Genomic DNA, 16,974 nt, shown 5'->3' on the forward strand with positions numbered 1-16,974 from the left:
TTTTATCTTGTAAAACTGACTTAATTTTATTGAGATAATTTTCAATGTCAATATGAGACAAACCTTCCATTTGGAAATGATTAACATATCCTCTGAAAGCGGAGTTAACTTTTTTGAATGTTTTTAACTCCACATGTTTTTCAATCAATTCCTGGATGACTCTCTTTGTCATGGAACTTTTAACATTGATGTCAAGTTCCTTCGCCTTTTTGAAAAGATCTGATTTCAAAATACGTTTAATGGGTTCTTTAGTCAAGAGTTCTTTCAGTTTCTCAATATTAAGATTCTGGAAATTTTTATGGCCAAGTTCTTTTACTTTCTGTAAAAGAGGTTTTCTGATTGACATTTTTGGCTTCACAGGTCTTGGTTTGATGTCAATCAAATTTTCTTGTGATATTTTTTCTTCAATGATATTTTCTAGCTGTTCTTTTTTGAATTTTCTTGGATTTAAACCTAGTCTTTGAGCTAGAACTCTTTTTTCAATTTGTGACAAGTCAGAAACTGGCTTGTCAATTTTCACTTCGATGTCGTTGAAACTGTTGGGGATCTGTTCAAGTCCCTCAAGTAACTTTTCTCTTGATAGAGATCCATAATTCTTCATCTTGTTTCTGTAAGCTAAAATTTTTAGCTCATCTGAAGAAAGTCCCTCAATTAATTTCATATTATTCGTTGTCGTTGTCATTTCTTTATTAGAAGAAAAGTTTTTTAATTTTTTCGTTGACGCTCGCTCCATTTATTATAAGAAAAGTTTGTTATTAGATATAAGCATGGGGGAATCCCCTTTTTTTAGTTTCAGTTTCGATTAGTGAGTTTATAATCATGTTTATGATTATAAGATGACTAATGGAGCAAAGTTAATTGAAGAACTTCAACGAATAATATGAAATTAACTGATGTAAAAATTGAAAGTAAAATCAGATTTTTTTAATGAAATTTAAAATTCTACATAATCACCACTTGGTCTAAAATGTAGAACTTAGGGCTTACTACACCCATAAGAATTAAAGAATTGTTATGGATGTGGTCATCATTTATATTATAAAAGTTTTGTTCATTTTATTTATAATAATTTGTATTAGATATAAGATGAGTATAAAATTAGTCCAAGAGATTAAACCCATAGAATTTCTTTCCCTGTTTGGTCTCCTTGACTCCTGTGAATCTTATGTAATTGTGGTGAAGATTTAATTTTTGTTTGATGATCGACGTGGCCCATACGGTCACTTCTTTCGCTTCTGAGTCCACCAGTTCAAGGAGGGTTGATTCTCCTATCTTTGTGGTAATTGTTCTGAATGATTTAATTTTATACCATGTGTTCACGGGAAGATCTTTAAATTTTGTATATTCTGTCACTCTTGAATCAAGTTCTGAATTTGATGGAAAGGTGTTCATTTATTATAAGAAAAGTTTTTCACTTTTTTATTTTTTGAAATGTTGATAATTTTGATAATTTTGGACGATTTGGATGATTTAGTGACTTGACTGAGAAATGACTGGGGAGAATTTAGACTGAGAAATGACTGGAAACTATTTATACTGGGATTTGACTGGGGAGAATTTAGACTGAGAAATGACTGGAAACTATTTATACTGAGAAATGACTCAGATAAGTTTGACTGGGATTTGACTCTGAGCTACAATCCCCACTATTGTACTACTGAGGAGTTTGATGAACTTTTGTTTGACGATGAACAATTGTTTGATGATGACGACGATGAATTTTGAATTAATAAAACGTTAATTGTTGTAAAGCTATCGTTTCTGTTCTATTTTATTACGCAAAGTGCATGTATACTAACCCAACCACCCCAACCCCATGCCCACCCACACCCACATCCACACATACATCCCACCCCCTCTATACTAGGCTTATTTTGTTTCAGACATGAGTATTTACGACTTGTGAATGACATTTTTCTGCAACGTACTGTAGTTCATACATGCACTACTGAACAGTTAGATGTGTTGGTTGAGGTCTGAACAAAGTCTTCGCCCAAGCCACAGCCTAGAAAAAGATTTGTCCAGACAAAACATAAGATAACATAACATAAGATGTCATAATAGAGTATACTGTAACTCTAATGCCCGCCGTTCACGATCAAATCTGTTGGTCAAACTTTTGTGTCAAATTTTCTAGTTCAGCCGCCCGTCGTGCACGATGGATTTATTTCATCAAATCTTTTCCAATATGGCTCCCGTGCAGTCAAGACTGATTGCGGCAGCTGCTGCATGTGCAGCCATAACTGCAATTGTTGCGAGCCCTATACTCTTCGATCAACACATCTACAGCATTTTGTGTCCAAACCATCTTGGTACAAGCCTGCGTTTCGACCGAGTGTGCAGGTATGGTGCGAGTTGCTTGTATAAAGTGTACCTGAATTATTTCTTGGCGCATAATACTCATTATTATAACTATTAACTGTCTTTGTCGCTGTCCCGGCTCACAAAGGATCGGTACAGTATATGAATAGGCCTACCTATTCGGACAGCTCTTATAGTGAAAGACCATGCTTTAATTGTTACTAAAAACGTCAATGCGCGTCACACCTGAAAAAAACCCCATCTAATTGATGTGTTCATTGATTGATGGCCCGGTAATATTGAAATGGCTACTTTGACTCAAACGGTTAATCGTACAGAAAAAATCCAATCCCGCCGCTCACGATCCAATATTTCCGAATCGTACTAAATAAATAGGACCGGTTCTATCCACAACAATTTTTATCCTAGGAACATATTTCATCCAATTTCCCGTCGTTCACGATCAAACTTTTTGGTCATATTTTTTTGGTCAAATTAAATTTGATCGTGAACGGCGGGCATTAGGTACAAAAATGAAATAGACGTCTTGCACCGTAACAGTCATGTCCGTGCTTCAATTTACAATACCGAGGATTGACAGAGTTGGATGTTCCAAACAGTGCACACCTACCGCCTGCTATAAGTCGTAAATTGACCTAACTTGGTCTCATAAATTTTTCGGGCCATTTGGCTGACGGCGGGGTAAGTTTGATTTTAAAGTATATGGTTGACAATAATTTGTGATATCAAATGTCACTGGAGTTAAGAAAGGTGCCCTAGTTAAAGCCTTATGAGCAATCACGCCATTTTACCTCTGTGACCTTGAAAGGTAGGTCAAATCAAAATCGGCACAACTTGTGACGTATCTTTGCTTGGAGTACCTACCATAAAATATATCAAATCAAGTCATAAAAAACCAATATATTGCACTTTTCACCTTTTCAGTTTTGGCCCCTGGTGGCCAAGTCTAGAATAAGATTGGACCGAAATTCAGTGTGTGTGTTTATCTGACCTGGAGGGTCATGTATACCAAGTTTCAAGTTCATAAGCTTTGTCGATTAAGAAAAGTGTCATAGTTAACGTTAACTAACGGCAGACTTACGCCATTTGACTTATGTAATTTAAGTCAAATCAAAAACCTGTCAGAAATGTGATGCATTCTTGCTTGGAGTACCTACCACAAAAAAATATTATCGAAAACAAGTCACTAATCAGCAAGATATTGCACTTTGTACCTTATCAGTTTTGGCCCCCTAGTGGCCAAGTGAAGATTCAGATCAAACTGAAATTCAGCATCAGAGGTTATCTGATGTAGGGGTCATGTGTACCATGTTTCAAGCTCATAGCTCTAGTGGCTAAGAAATGCGCCACTGTTTTTAAAACAGGATACTGACGACACAGTGACGACGATGGACGACGGAGGCTGTGGTATTGTATAGACTCGAGGTGACCTACGGTGAGCCATAAATCCCGTAGAATAAAATAGTTCATGTCAGTGCCACAAACTATTTATATGATCGGTAGATTATGTTGCCATGGTGGCTAAACAGCCGCAACCTCGAATCGGTACTACACACAATATGTGTACGTTAAACTCTGGATCGGCGAATTACTAACATTCTGCAAGGCTTTTATCTCTTCCGCTACTCACTAATAAAGACAAAGTTTGCACTTAGCTAACACAGAAACACGCATTTGGACGTAATATATATGGTTTTTGCGAACGGTTTCTCTCGCGATATTACCTGGGTGGTCAGCCGATGCCGATGCAGAGCGCAGTCCATACGCTTCTAAACCTGGAGCCAAGCCTGTGTCGATCTGTCCCCTCAAGTCAACACATGATATTCGTCTCCTGTTGCATATGTGCATGGGGCGGAGACGAATCTAAAAATATCATCAGAAACGTGTCGCTAAATAGAGTTGACTTGTCAGTCACTAGCAAGAAGACTTGTGGAAATCAGAAAAAACAATGTGTGTTGTTCCCCCTTCCAGAGAGGTTTGACGTTTATTTTCAAAATCACCTAGCGAATCATACGCTGGTATGAGCCCTAGGCCTTACTTACAACACGATGTAGCCCTAATAATTTCTTTTTCATCCATTAATCACAAATATGTAATATGTCGAAAAATCCAGTGGCAATTGAACATCCGTTCCTGCACAGTGGATTTCTTACGTCCAATCAGCATTTAAATGAGACATGACCTGAAATTTGCATAGTGGCATGGCGGAACCCAACTGACGTTTATCGTGACGTTACACCGGGACTCCAACCACGTGGTCTTGCCTGATCAATTTTCGCTCACAGAGAATACATTCTCGAGAGCGTAACAAAGTCATCAAAATATAAATTTTTAAATTTCAGATGAAGCCAGAAATAATTAGGCATCTTGTTATACTAACTTCCTGCCAACGCTGAAAGTTTGATGGCGATACTCATCATAGTTTTCAATTATTCTGTGGACAAACCCATTCCAAAAGATATTCCAGAGAAAGATCGAAAGTCAGTGAAAATAAGGAAGATTGCCAACTACGTGGCAGGCAGTCTTGATAAGTGAAATACTGCGCGTTTTAACTTTTAAGTTTTGGCCGACGATGGTGGTCAAGAAGAGAACGAAATCAGACCAAAATTCATTGTCGGATGTTATCTGACGTAGGGAGTCATGTGCAAGTTCATCGCTTTAGCAGAAATGTGCCATAGTCACACTCTAGCAACCAATTAACCCCATGACATATGTGACCTTGAAAAGTAAGTCAAATCAATAAATCGTAATAGATGTTACCTGGTCACTAAGCCCTACCATGAAAAATTATAGAAAACAAATCACTAATAAGAGAGATATCGCACTTCGTATGACCTCACGTATCACCACCTGGTTACAAGAGACGGTGTTGTATTAACATTTATCAGGGAGGAGTGCGAAACATGTAAGAAGGTTTCATGTTGGTACAATGAACGGTCAAGGAGGATATATCACTTTTAGACTGACTGATGGCAAGAGACAGAGTTGGATTGAAATTTTAAGGGTGCTGTGCATCTGTCAATATGCAGGAAAATATATCGTTCCGCTAACACTAACAATAACGATAACACAATTTTTTACATCGTATCATGCAACATATTTCAGGTAAAGAAAATGTAAGCTATTTCACTGCTAACATTTTTTTTCTCCAATAATGCAATTACGTCAAACACAACCATTAACAAGAGCAACGCACAGCGTGGCATATGTCCCCGTCTGGATTTGAGACGAGTTGGAGATCTTTATACCAGAGGGTGCTGATTGTCAATTGTCGTTCGTAAACAATTTGTAAAGTTCGAGTAAGGGATTTTGGATATATGTTGTATGGGAAGTGATGTACATGTTGCAGTGCATTTGGCAAAATACATGTAGCATCAAGTTTTGTTATGTTACAACACGGTTCTGGTGGAAGGTTTGGAAGAAGAAACAACAGGGATAGATAATATGGACTGTTAGGCACTTTTACACGGAATTTTTTACTTGATTGATCTTAGATGTTTTATTCTGCATCATATGTTCATTGTACACAAGCATATCTTATTGCATATAATGCAATACTTGTGTGGTCTATAGAGAATGGGCAAGTTCACATTTGGTGGTGTGTTATGATTAAGGAATATGTTAGCGCTTTTCAACGCCTGGTGCAATTAGTTGATGCAAAAGTACATAACATACATTAAATTCATGATAAGAAGTTTTCAATGTTGTTATATTATTTTGTATCATTTACACTTTGGCCAGGAGTTGAAAGCGGTAACAGATTCATCAATCATAACACACCATCAAATGTGAACTCACCCAATAAAGACTAGGAGGGGCCATTGTGCTCACCTGTCGATATGAAAGGGAGAGTATGAGGAAGAACTTGTCATTGTTAGGGGTTAATCATGCAATAGTTGTGGGATGGTGTGGTTTGTCTTGAAAAAGTGGAGTTAGTCGTATTGTTTTCCGCGTGCACATGTTACTGACGTTGGAATAAGTGAATCGTTATTTGTGGGAGAAGCTGAGAGATGTTTTCTGGCCAATTAAGACGGGTTTACATGTGTCTTAGCTATTCAGTGACTATTGAAAATAAACAGCGCATTCACATTTTGTAAAACCTGCTGTCATTGGCCGAAATTTCAAATGAATGGGATGTACCTGGAATTGCGTGTGATTACGCTATCTTGAAAGGAGTATTTATCCTCGGCTTGCGATTAGAGAGAAATGTTGAAAAATATGATACAAGAACAATTGAAGCAAGGAATGCACAGTATAGAATATGATGTACTAAGTAACTAGGTAGCAGTTTGTATTCATTTTTGAGACAATAACATAGTTACAAGACAGCCCTATAGTCGGATTCATAAGTAAATGTCACTGCCCTTTTGGGCCGCTGCGCAAAAACTACTGGGCCGATTTCTTCAAAGTTTGGTTTTTCTTGAATCTAATTTCGGAACCCAAGAGGATTTTCATATTTCAGTAACCATGGTTACGAAATAATTTTTTTGTATGTATTGGTGTACATTGACGTAGTGTATTGATTTTGACATTTTCTCCTCTGTACTGCTTATTTCTGGATGCAATTTGCTGAAATGTTCAGTTTAATTTTTTTTCGTGTGTATCTTTAAAGCTGCCAAGTTTCATTTAGAACTATCCATCAAAAAAAAATCGAGCCCTCCAGATTCCCCAAAAATGACCAGCCAAAGGGCTCCAAAGTTGACAATTTTTTCTTTATAATCTCTAATCTGGAAATTGTCTTGGGTCCCGAAATTAGATTCAAGAAAAACCAAACTTTGAAGAAATCGGCCCAATAGTTTTTGCACAGCGACCCAAAAGGGCAGTCAGTGATATTTACTTATGAATCCGACTATACTACTTAGGCCTAACTATAAAAGCACTGATGACAGCTGTGCTACATTTTCATCATTATCATCATCTACTTTAGTCAACCAGCTCAGATGACCTTTCTTGGGGCAGTGATCGGTAACGGTGAACTCCTTCCGACCCAACAGGCAAATGTTTACATTTGTGTCTCCGTGTATCATGGATTCATGTGTATACTAACACCGTTGTTGTGTTGACACACTGACTGACTCTGACTGTGTACATTTCTACAGCTTTTTAAGCACTTGTGACATGTTTACAAAAATTAAAGCAAGTGTTTTTAGTAGAGGTTTACCTAATGAGTAGCGTCTGGGTGATTATAAACCATTAACTTGTGTTTAAAAGCCCACATTGTAACGAAAGGTTCCGGCTTGACGCTAATCTCCAATGACGGCAGCGGCCATTTTGCCATACTCTCGAAACTTTGGGATCGTCAAATGCAATGGAAATCACATAATTTCTGACACACACTGCTACAATCCATCATTTTATTGTTCTTTCACAGTATTATTAGGCCACCCCGATTCGCAAGGCAGCTTGTACCAACTGGCTCTGCATTGACTATCCCCATTCCAAGCCGAAGAACAGTGTGACAAGTTTCTCATTTTACCTTCCAATCACAGTCAAAATTTTCTAAAACAACCGGCAATGAGGACAAACTAATCATCTCAAACCAATCACAAGAATGTAATCAACACATACGACCTCATCCGAAGAGCGGATGATTAAGTTTTAGCATTGATTCAAGGTGATTTAATTCCTTCTTCGTCTCGCTTCAAATTCATAAAATGGCTGTCTTCCATACATTGTAGTATGCAGATCTAGTGGCGCAGTACAACACTGCGCATCTGGGATACCCCGACGGATTGCCTCGAACCGCGAAATTCAAAACTGCTGGCAATGTGCCAACTGAAATTTTTCACAATACCGCCACCTAGTGATATGAAAAGAAATTAATCTATTTAATATCGAAACCTCTATATCAGGCCGACCTCTAAAATTTCATTTCAAACTTCAATCTGCTGGAATAAAGAAAATGGGCTTTTTTAACATTGACCTACTTATACCTGAATAGTAGGTCACACTGACCTTAATCTGTGTCAACATGTAGAGATGCCCAATAGGTGTCTACATATCAAATTTAGAGAGTCTATGACCAATAGCAAAAAAACGTGCCATGATCAAAGAAATTTTAGAGTTCGACCTCTGTGACCTTGAAATGAAGGTCAAATCAAAAACCCGTGTTATATGTGATGTACCTTTATTAGATACACCCACCATAAAATTTTCATCACTCTAGCTTTAACCATAAGCTTCAAAATGACAAAAATATGTTTTCAAAGAGCACCCCCTATATGGCAGACCAGCAGTCAAATTGCGCTGATTTTCATTCTGAAGGAAGGTCTTGCCTAGGGGTACCCACACACTAAGTATGAACTTTCTGGGTCAAGCGGTTAAGAAACGTGCCATGATTTTGTCAAAGGTTAACGACGGACGACGACGACGATGACGACGACGGACGCCAGACGCCGCGGTATCGTATTAGCTCACCTGACAGGTGAGCTAAACAGGGGTGGATCAAACGCTAGAGGTGGTAAGACAGTGGAGAAGACATAATTTTTTGAATGGAATTTTATTATTAATGCAAAAATAGGCAAGTACAGTGTATACAATAAACTTATGAAAAATATGTATGGATGTACTGATTATTCTTGTCCAGCAAGTGATTAATAATCATATATATGTACATTCATTGAAAATCACAGTTAATTATATTTTTGTATACTTGAGACAAACTTATTACTCTAGAATTTTGGCTATAAAAGCAGACAAAGGAGATTCACTGGACTTGGTGTAAAACTATAACATTGAATATAAGGGTGGCCTATTGTGCATAATTTCGATTGGCGATGTTTGCAGTAAATGCATGTGTGGTTTGAGTGTAGGCCTTGAGCTCGCTGGTCTTATAGCCAAGATTCTAGAGTATATTAATATACATGTAAAATATGTAGGTTTAGTCAGTTGGCCGCGCCCCCGTTCGCAGCGCTCAAAAAGCGTTTATCTCTGCGTTGCGCTGCTACTGTCACCTATCGGTAAAAAATTGGTACTAACTCGCGCCATATTTGTGGCAGAGACTAAAACCTCTGTAGCATGCACGACTGTTCGGGGAGAGCGATTGATCAAAGATGGCGAAATTGTTAGTTATTGTAAGAAAAAATTGGTGTTTATTCCATCAAATTCCATGCAAAATCAACCGAGTTTGATCAATTTTTCGAAAGATGATATTTTTGCAATCTTCGCTGAACATACCTCACTCAAAGATATTTTCCCACTTTGCGACGATATTTGGTAAATTGATATCTTGCGAAGTGAAGTACATGTAGAATAAATTTAAGAACATAGACATACATTCACTTCACTAAAGATTACCTGATCATAGATATTACAGCTTTGATCGGCAGTCATATAATTACAACTACATGTATTTCAGACCTTGGTGAAATGAAATCAACCAACAAGGGCAAAGCAATGATTGATGTACCCAGTATTACCTTGGTAGAATGGTGTACAGAGAGACTTTTCACTGCCTTTCCATCAGCAAATACATCACCAACCTCTGAAGAAAAACATGTCAAAAACATTTAATCAATGCTGGTGCCAGTGGTGGTATGGTGAGATATCACATGTATCAGATGTTCAACGGATGTTCAACTAAAATTCTGTAAAAGTATGCCCTCTACGGTAGTGTCTGAAGGTGGCCTCGACATTGGTCCCTGTCCTGTTAGGCTGCTGTAATCAATAAATTTCCAACACTTGAGTTGGCATGACTGGGCTGAGACTGACAGTGACATACTGAACTGACATTGACAGCACATCATGAGACATGATGCATGACATGTACACTACAGTGTACTGTATAGTGTAGTGTAGATCTAGGCCCTACTACACAGGTAAATTGTGTAGGCTACTGTGTGGTGCATGCAGGCTTAGCCACCAGTGACATGACTCGATATACGTCTTTATGTACCGTGTGGTGAGTACTGGAAGCCTGGCCCTTCGCGAGTCCAACCCCTGGGTCTGGGAGCAATCATTTGTCCCAACTTGCACAATGGCAAGGTCAAACGAGCGCATCACGCATCGGATCTTATCGAACAGGCCTTCAGATGTTATGCCCGGGTAGCTAAAAGTGATATGTCGATCATGATCCAGCTGAAGAGTCTCAGCGGACATGTACTTTAATATACTGGCAGAAAAAATAACAGAAGAGTCGAAATTTTAATTTTCAAACGAAATGTTGATTTTGTAGCGATGGTGGCGATCCTAGTGTTTGGGCCTCTTCGGCTCAACTTCGGGTGTGGTCGGAACCTAAATCCGGCTGCAACATTTTCTGACAAAAATCAGAGGCAACTTAAACGTATTTTCCAGCAGTGCGACGGAAATAATCATTTTTACTATCGTGTTATTCAGTCAAATATACATATAACAATAAATATCAGTCATTACTTCCGAGCACGCGTGATGTTTTTGATGAGTTACGTGCATTTATTCAACAAAATTACGTGTAAAAATTGCAAATTTTCGGGCGACGACCGCTGTTCAAAGTCACGTAAACAGCAAACCTCAGGACTTTTTACACTTTTTTTCTTAATGAAACTACTGATTAATGTTTCATCTAGAATAATATGTTCAGTTTACATGTCATTCAGAGAGATTTTGGCAAGTTTAGGATCGATTTCCGACTTCATATTTTTCACGCCTAAATTTACGCGATAATGAGCTCGTAATTACATGCAGTGACTTCAAAATTGCTGTTGTATTCCAGTAATGAAACGGCCAGGGGCCATTGTGCTCCCCGTATAGATATTTGGTGCTTTGGAATTCATCCAGGTTAGGAAACACTGTACATATATAGTATATAGGTCAAACCGAAGTCGGTATGACATGTGATGTATCGTTGCTTGGAGTAAGTACCATAAGAATATCATCAAAAACAAGTTACTAATAAACGAGTAATTGCACTTTTTACCTAATTTAGTTTTGGCCTCCTGGTGGCCAAGTTGAGTACCATATCAGATCGAAATTCGCTGTCCGAGGTAACATGACGTAGGGAGTCATGTGTACCAAATTTCAAGTTCATAGCTTTAGTAGTAAAGAAACGTGCCATAGTTACAATCAAACGACCAATTTACGCCATTTGACCTCTGTGACCTTGAAAAGCAGGTCAAATCAAAAACGCATATGATATGTGATGTATCCTTGCTAGGAGAACCTACCATAAAAAAAAAACTTTCTAGGTTTTCACTTTTGGCCCCCTGGTGGCCAAGTCGTGAATCAGACCGGACTGAAATCAGGGTCAGAGGTCAGCTGACCTAGGGGGTCCTTTGTACAAAGTTTCAAGTTGATAGCCTTGGGGGTTAACAAATGTTCCACAGTTACGCTCAAATGGCCAATTTACGCAATTCGACCTCTGTGACCTTGACAAGTACGTCAAATCAAAAACCTGTATCATATGTGATGTATCCTTGCTAGGAGTATCTACCATAAAATTTTTACCAAAAGCTAATCAGTAATAAGCGAGATATGGCACAATTCAATTTTTGGTTTTGGCCCCCTGGTGGCCAAGTTAAGAATCAGACCGGACCAAAAATCAGTGTCATCTGACCTAGGGGGTCTTGTGTACCAAGTTTAAAGTTCATAGCTTTAGTGGTTAAGAAACGTGCCAAATTTACACTCAAACGGCCAATTCACACCATTTGACCTCTGTGACCTTGAAAAGTACGCCACATCGACCTGATTTTTTGTCAACATGTAGAGCTATGTAACAGGTGTCTACATACTAAATTTAAAGACTATAGGACGAATAAAGACAAAACGTGCCACTATCGGCGAAATTTTAGAGTTTGACCTATGTGACCTTGAGCAGTAGGTCAAATCAAAAACCCGTATGATATGAGATGTATCCTTGCTAGGGGTACCCACCATAAAATGTTTAGCCAAAACAAATCAGTAATAAACGAGTTATCGCACTTTTTAAGTTTTTGGTTTTAGTCCACTGGTGGCCAGGTGAAGAATCAGACCAGACCGAAATTGGCTGTCAGAGGTCACATGACCTAGGTCATAATGTGTACAAAGTTTCAAGTTCATAGCACAAGCGGTTAAGAAACGTGCCACACAGGATACGGACGACGACAGACGAAGACGACGACGGACACAGGGCTATCGTATAGACTCCCCTAACGGTGAGCCAAAAAGGATTCAATATCCTCTACTGACAGAGATTAACCAGATTGTGGTTCTGAATTTTCTGCAGCCTTGATCGCATCTGCTATGTCTGAAATACACTGTTGGCTGAATGATAACTTATGGCACCGTTTACTTTCATCAATAAATGTGGCTTTGCCCCTGTACATTCTCTCTGCTTTCAGTATTTTCTGCTGGCAATGACAGTGTGAGCATCGCCCATATTCTGAATCAAGATGATCATTGAGGGTTGAACATGAGGTAGACTTGTAAAGTCTTGTTATGTCAACTGCCACAAGCTCCGCATTAATAGTGTCAGTCTCCATTTTTATGTAATGGGTTAATTGAGCAATGGGAGCTATGGTGGTTTGTGAAGTTGTTGATAGACTCGTCTCTTCATTGAAGTTTTTTACAGACACATTGGTTAGTTTGTAGCTCTTTCCAACAACAAGAGAATGAATGTGGTCACCACATGATGTTAATTTGATTAGTCCAGTAACATCAGAAACATATTTGTTCATAAGTGGCATGGACCCTGTATTTTTTGTCTCAGTATTGTCATCCTGTGTGAGAACCATATTTCAATATTGATCTTTTGATGAATAGGCAAGTTTGGAACATTGCTGATTGAAGTAATTACAGCAGATGGTGGTTCGTAGGGGAATGCGAGTTGGTTTGGTAGTGAAATAATTTCCGTTTTTGTTGTTAATTTTATATCTCTTTCTTTTGAAATTTTGGACTGAATAAATCCCTAGTTTCTGATCTCAATGGGGAATGTGTTTCCCATATTTTTGAATAATGTTTCTTTAAATTGCTCAGGTGAGAACGTGATAACATGTTGGTGTGTTTTTTGAGCGGTTTGTAATTTGAACGTCAGGTGTTTGGGTTGGGTCAATACATCATGGACATAACCAGTGAGTGCGTTGGTTGACAGTACAGGCTGTGGTGAGGTTGTCTTTGTTGGTGTCGCTGAAATAAGAAAAAAAGGTTGTTAAATAAAATATTAAACTTTGGGAAATTGTTAACTCCAGGTAAGACTCTATAGCTGTGTTAACACTGCAGCATTAAAACAGTTTGGCATCATGTGAAAACAATTAAGTCAGTCCCAACGGCTTAGCTATTCACACACACGCAATTCCTGCACGTCTGGACAAAAACGCATTTTAACTGTTCTACGATCTGTAAGTGTACAAATAGTCTAGCCCCGATGCTTTAGATCTGTGTGTGAATACAAAATGAGTTTGAACAAGACGTTTTGGCGCTACACACGCGCGTTGCAGCAATGGCCATTTCCTTCCGTTTGTCAGTGTCGTGGACAGTTCGGATGACTGTATGAAACTAATGACAGAATGTACCCCATATTACCTAATCTTTTCTTCATTTTGTCTGGCGTGAAGACTATCTTTTTCTTGGGACATGTGGGATGAGATGTGAGATGAGATGTTTGTTCTGTAGTTGGTGCCTTTTTCTATGGTGTGAAGACCATTTTCTTCTTTGCATCAGATGTTTGTGTGGTTGGTGCTGAAAGGTTAGATGGTTTGATAAAATGTATAAGTACATGCTTTAAAATCTCAATTTATATAGTTGTACTTGCGCCTGAAAAACTCCAGATTATTTTAGAGAATCTACCTGCTTAGCCGAATTGTTCTTATAGTAGTAATATACCAAGTTGTAGAAATGAAAGTAATGCAGTTGTGTGTAAATTTACCTTTTACTAATTTTGTGTGTGTAAATTTACCTTTTACTAATTTTGTTTTAGACGACTTGGACGGTGATGGTAGTGGTATTTGCTTTCATTTTCTTAGCAGCTGAAAATATCAGAATAGGTTTTGTAAAGGATTTAACAATTTCTAATTATTAATTACTCTTGTTTTTTTAGTTATCACTAGTCATTACTGTCAGTTATTACTATTGTATTGATTACTACCACTTTAAATAATTTGCATACTTATTTATTTGAGCTTAAGTGTGGAATTCATAAAAGCTTGTATTAATGCAGGCCCTGAAACTGATTAATCAGAACTTATAGGCGGAATGATTAAATTGGTAAGGCCTTTAGTGAACATATAATTCAAGATGACGGCCATACATTGGACTTTGTCAGGGACATAAAAAATAAGCAGCACCTCCTTCACCCTAGGACATCATTCATACCACATGAATTTAAGGTCGCTTACTCAACAGCTTATCTAGTATTTGGGTCAGAATTCATGCCAATGTATTTCAGTAGGGCTGGTAGCATACCTACCGTATTATTGCCTTTCCAGTTCCACCAATGAACAACTTACTCCCAACCTATCAAACAAAAGAAACATATCCTATAAAATAGATGACATCACGGCAGGCGAAGGAAGCCATTGCTAGCCACAACAAACCTAGATAGGCACAACGAACAAAAGAACACATGGTATGCAACCATGTGGTCTTTTGTTTACTACTGGTTTGTTGTGGCTAGCACTGGTTGATCCCACCGGCAACAATATGCACAACATTTCAAAAACGTAGTGATTAGACCAATGATAAATATCCAATGCAAATGAAATGCACACCACCAATTAACTAACACGTTATAACGCTGTTTTATTATTCCTAACAGAGACAGAAGTAGGTCTTATTTAAACCTAGTCTACTAGTAGAATCAGTGTTGATATCATTAAAAGTAATTAATTCAACAAATATACAGCCAGGCCTACAGCTAGCTACAGGCTATATACATCATGTATTGTGTACATTATACACTATGCTTGTGCAGTAGGCCTACATTTCTAATCGCTATCTCATGTGTAGCGAACCGAAAATTGTTGTAAACATGGCCCGATTTCAGTAATTAAAGACAGCTTTATCAAGCTTTGAGCACATGTTGCCTATATTGAAACATCCTGAGAGTTATGTCAGGGTATTTTGGTGTAATTTAGAGCTGATTTGAGCGCAGAGTGTTTCAAAACAAACAAAATTGGTATCAACAAAATTTTGATCGTCCACCATCTTGGTTTTTCCATTTACGGCTTTATTATGATTTGTTCTGCCAAATTTAACCAATTTAGAATTTATTAATCAATTTGACACTTTATGCCTGTATTTTAGAAGTATTTTAACTTGTAATCTTCATAGTTTTAGTCCATAGGTAAGTTTGTGTGATTAGGTAGGTATTCGGCCTGTTTTGATCAGAAAATGAAATGCCATTGCTGGCAAGCTGCCATCATCCATGCCCATGACACCGACACTGACAGTGAACTGCATAGTAGAGTTGAGTCGGCAAACTCACTCAAAATCTTAAATAATCAGCGGGATTTCTGAAATCACTTGCATCAAGGCATCATTACCTATATATCTGCATATTCGGATGACAGAAATATAAAAGTCTTACCTTTGCAAATTGCAACATCTATGGCCGATACACATCCATATGAGGTCAAGTGACCCGGTCAAGTGTTTCAGCTGAGAGAGCAAGATGGGAATTGATGTATCCATCCGCAGTACTGACTTCTCATCTCATGGTTAATGAGTAAACAACAACATTTCATCACACTATTATTTATTACTTAATAAACAAAAATAGATGCAAGACTTGTAATATTGTTGTGATGATGAACCTTTGATGCTTTCGTGGAAATCTTTAGGACTATTTTTTGCACAGACTGGATATTATACCAATCGTGTATTACTCTCAACCTCAATCGACTTTGTGGCATAATATCCATGTTTAAGAACACTAACTGTGGTTCGTGGGAATGATATTAGCCAAAAAACTACCTCTTGCCAAACAAATACTTGTTTTTGAAACAACGGATATCATTTTAATGACTGAAACTGAACCATTCAGACTATATTTATCGTAATTACTCCTGATCCTGCCAATTCAAATTTGCAACCTGTGCGTCCAGGCGCCAATAGTCGTATAGGCTAGCATTGTGCCAGTGTGCAATTTGAGCCCCTAGGAACTAAACGTCTTACAAACTGAGTGTGACGGAATTCGCATAACATAATGTCCCAGACTCTTAGGAGTCAGGGACATCAAAGGGGCCTTCTTTGCGATCATACAATTCAGGGTAGACAGTTGGTTTGATATACCATTTTCGGATCACAATAAACATGGCAGAAACATGTGATGTCCTTTCACCATGTTCACCTACAATTTTATCAACCGCAAACGATTAGGACAGATCTATTGTCCTCGAGAGATTCTTCGCAATTTCCAGCCAAAGCCTTTTTTTTCTTTTTCCTTGGGCAAAAGGCTTAACCGCGAGTACATCGCGCAGCAGTAATACGCCCTGGGTGATCGAGAAGTGGAATCGCTTGGCTGCCATATGTGCTACATTGAAAAGACGAATAAACCACTAAATTCAGCTCAAAGAACACTCTGATAAAATGTATTGCAATGGCCATTTTGGAGCTGATTACACGTACACCAACCTCTGAACAGTGGTGACCTGACTGACGAGCTTCTTCATTTCATTGAAATAAGGAAATCGTAATGATCTCTTATCCTCACTAATATGGGTACTGCCGGTGTAACATCTGTGGTTGTTCCCCATGTTTCAGTGT

The 16,974-nt window shown here is 38.2% G+C and overlaps 1 protein-coding gene across 2 annotated transcripts in view; it reads right to left on the minus strand.

Moving 5' to 3' along the window:
- The window catches only part of LOC135494968 (diacylglycerol kinase delta-like), a 782,762-nt gene that overhangs the window by 102,674 nt on the left and 663,114 nt on the right, over nucleotides 1-16,974 (minus strand). The gene's annotated exons all lie outside the window — the stretch shown is intronic.

The sequence above is a fragment of the Lineus longissimus genome, chromosome 10 (assembly GCF_910592395.1).
Source record: "Lineus longissimus chromosome 10, tnLinLong1.2, whole genome shotgun sequence".
Taxonomy (NCBI): domain Eukaryota; kingdom Metazoa; phylum Nemertea; class Pilidiophora; order Heteronemertea; family Lineidae; genus Lineus; species Lineus longissimus.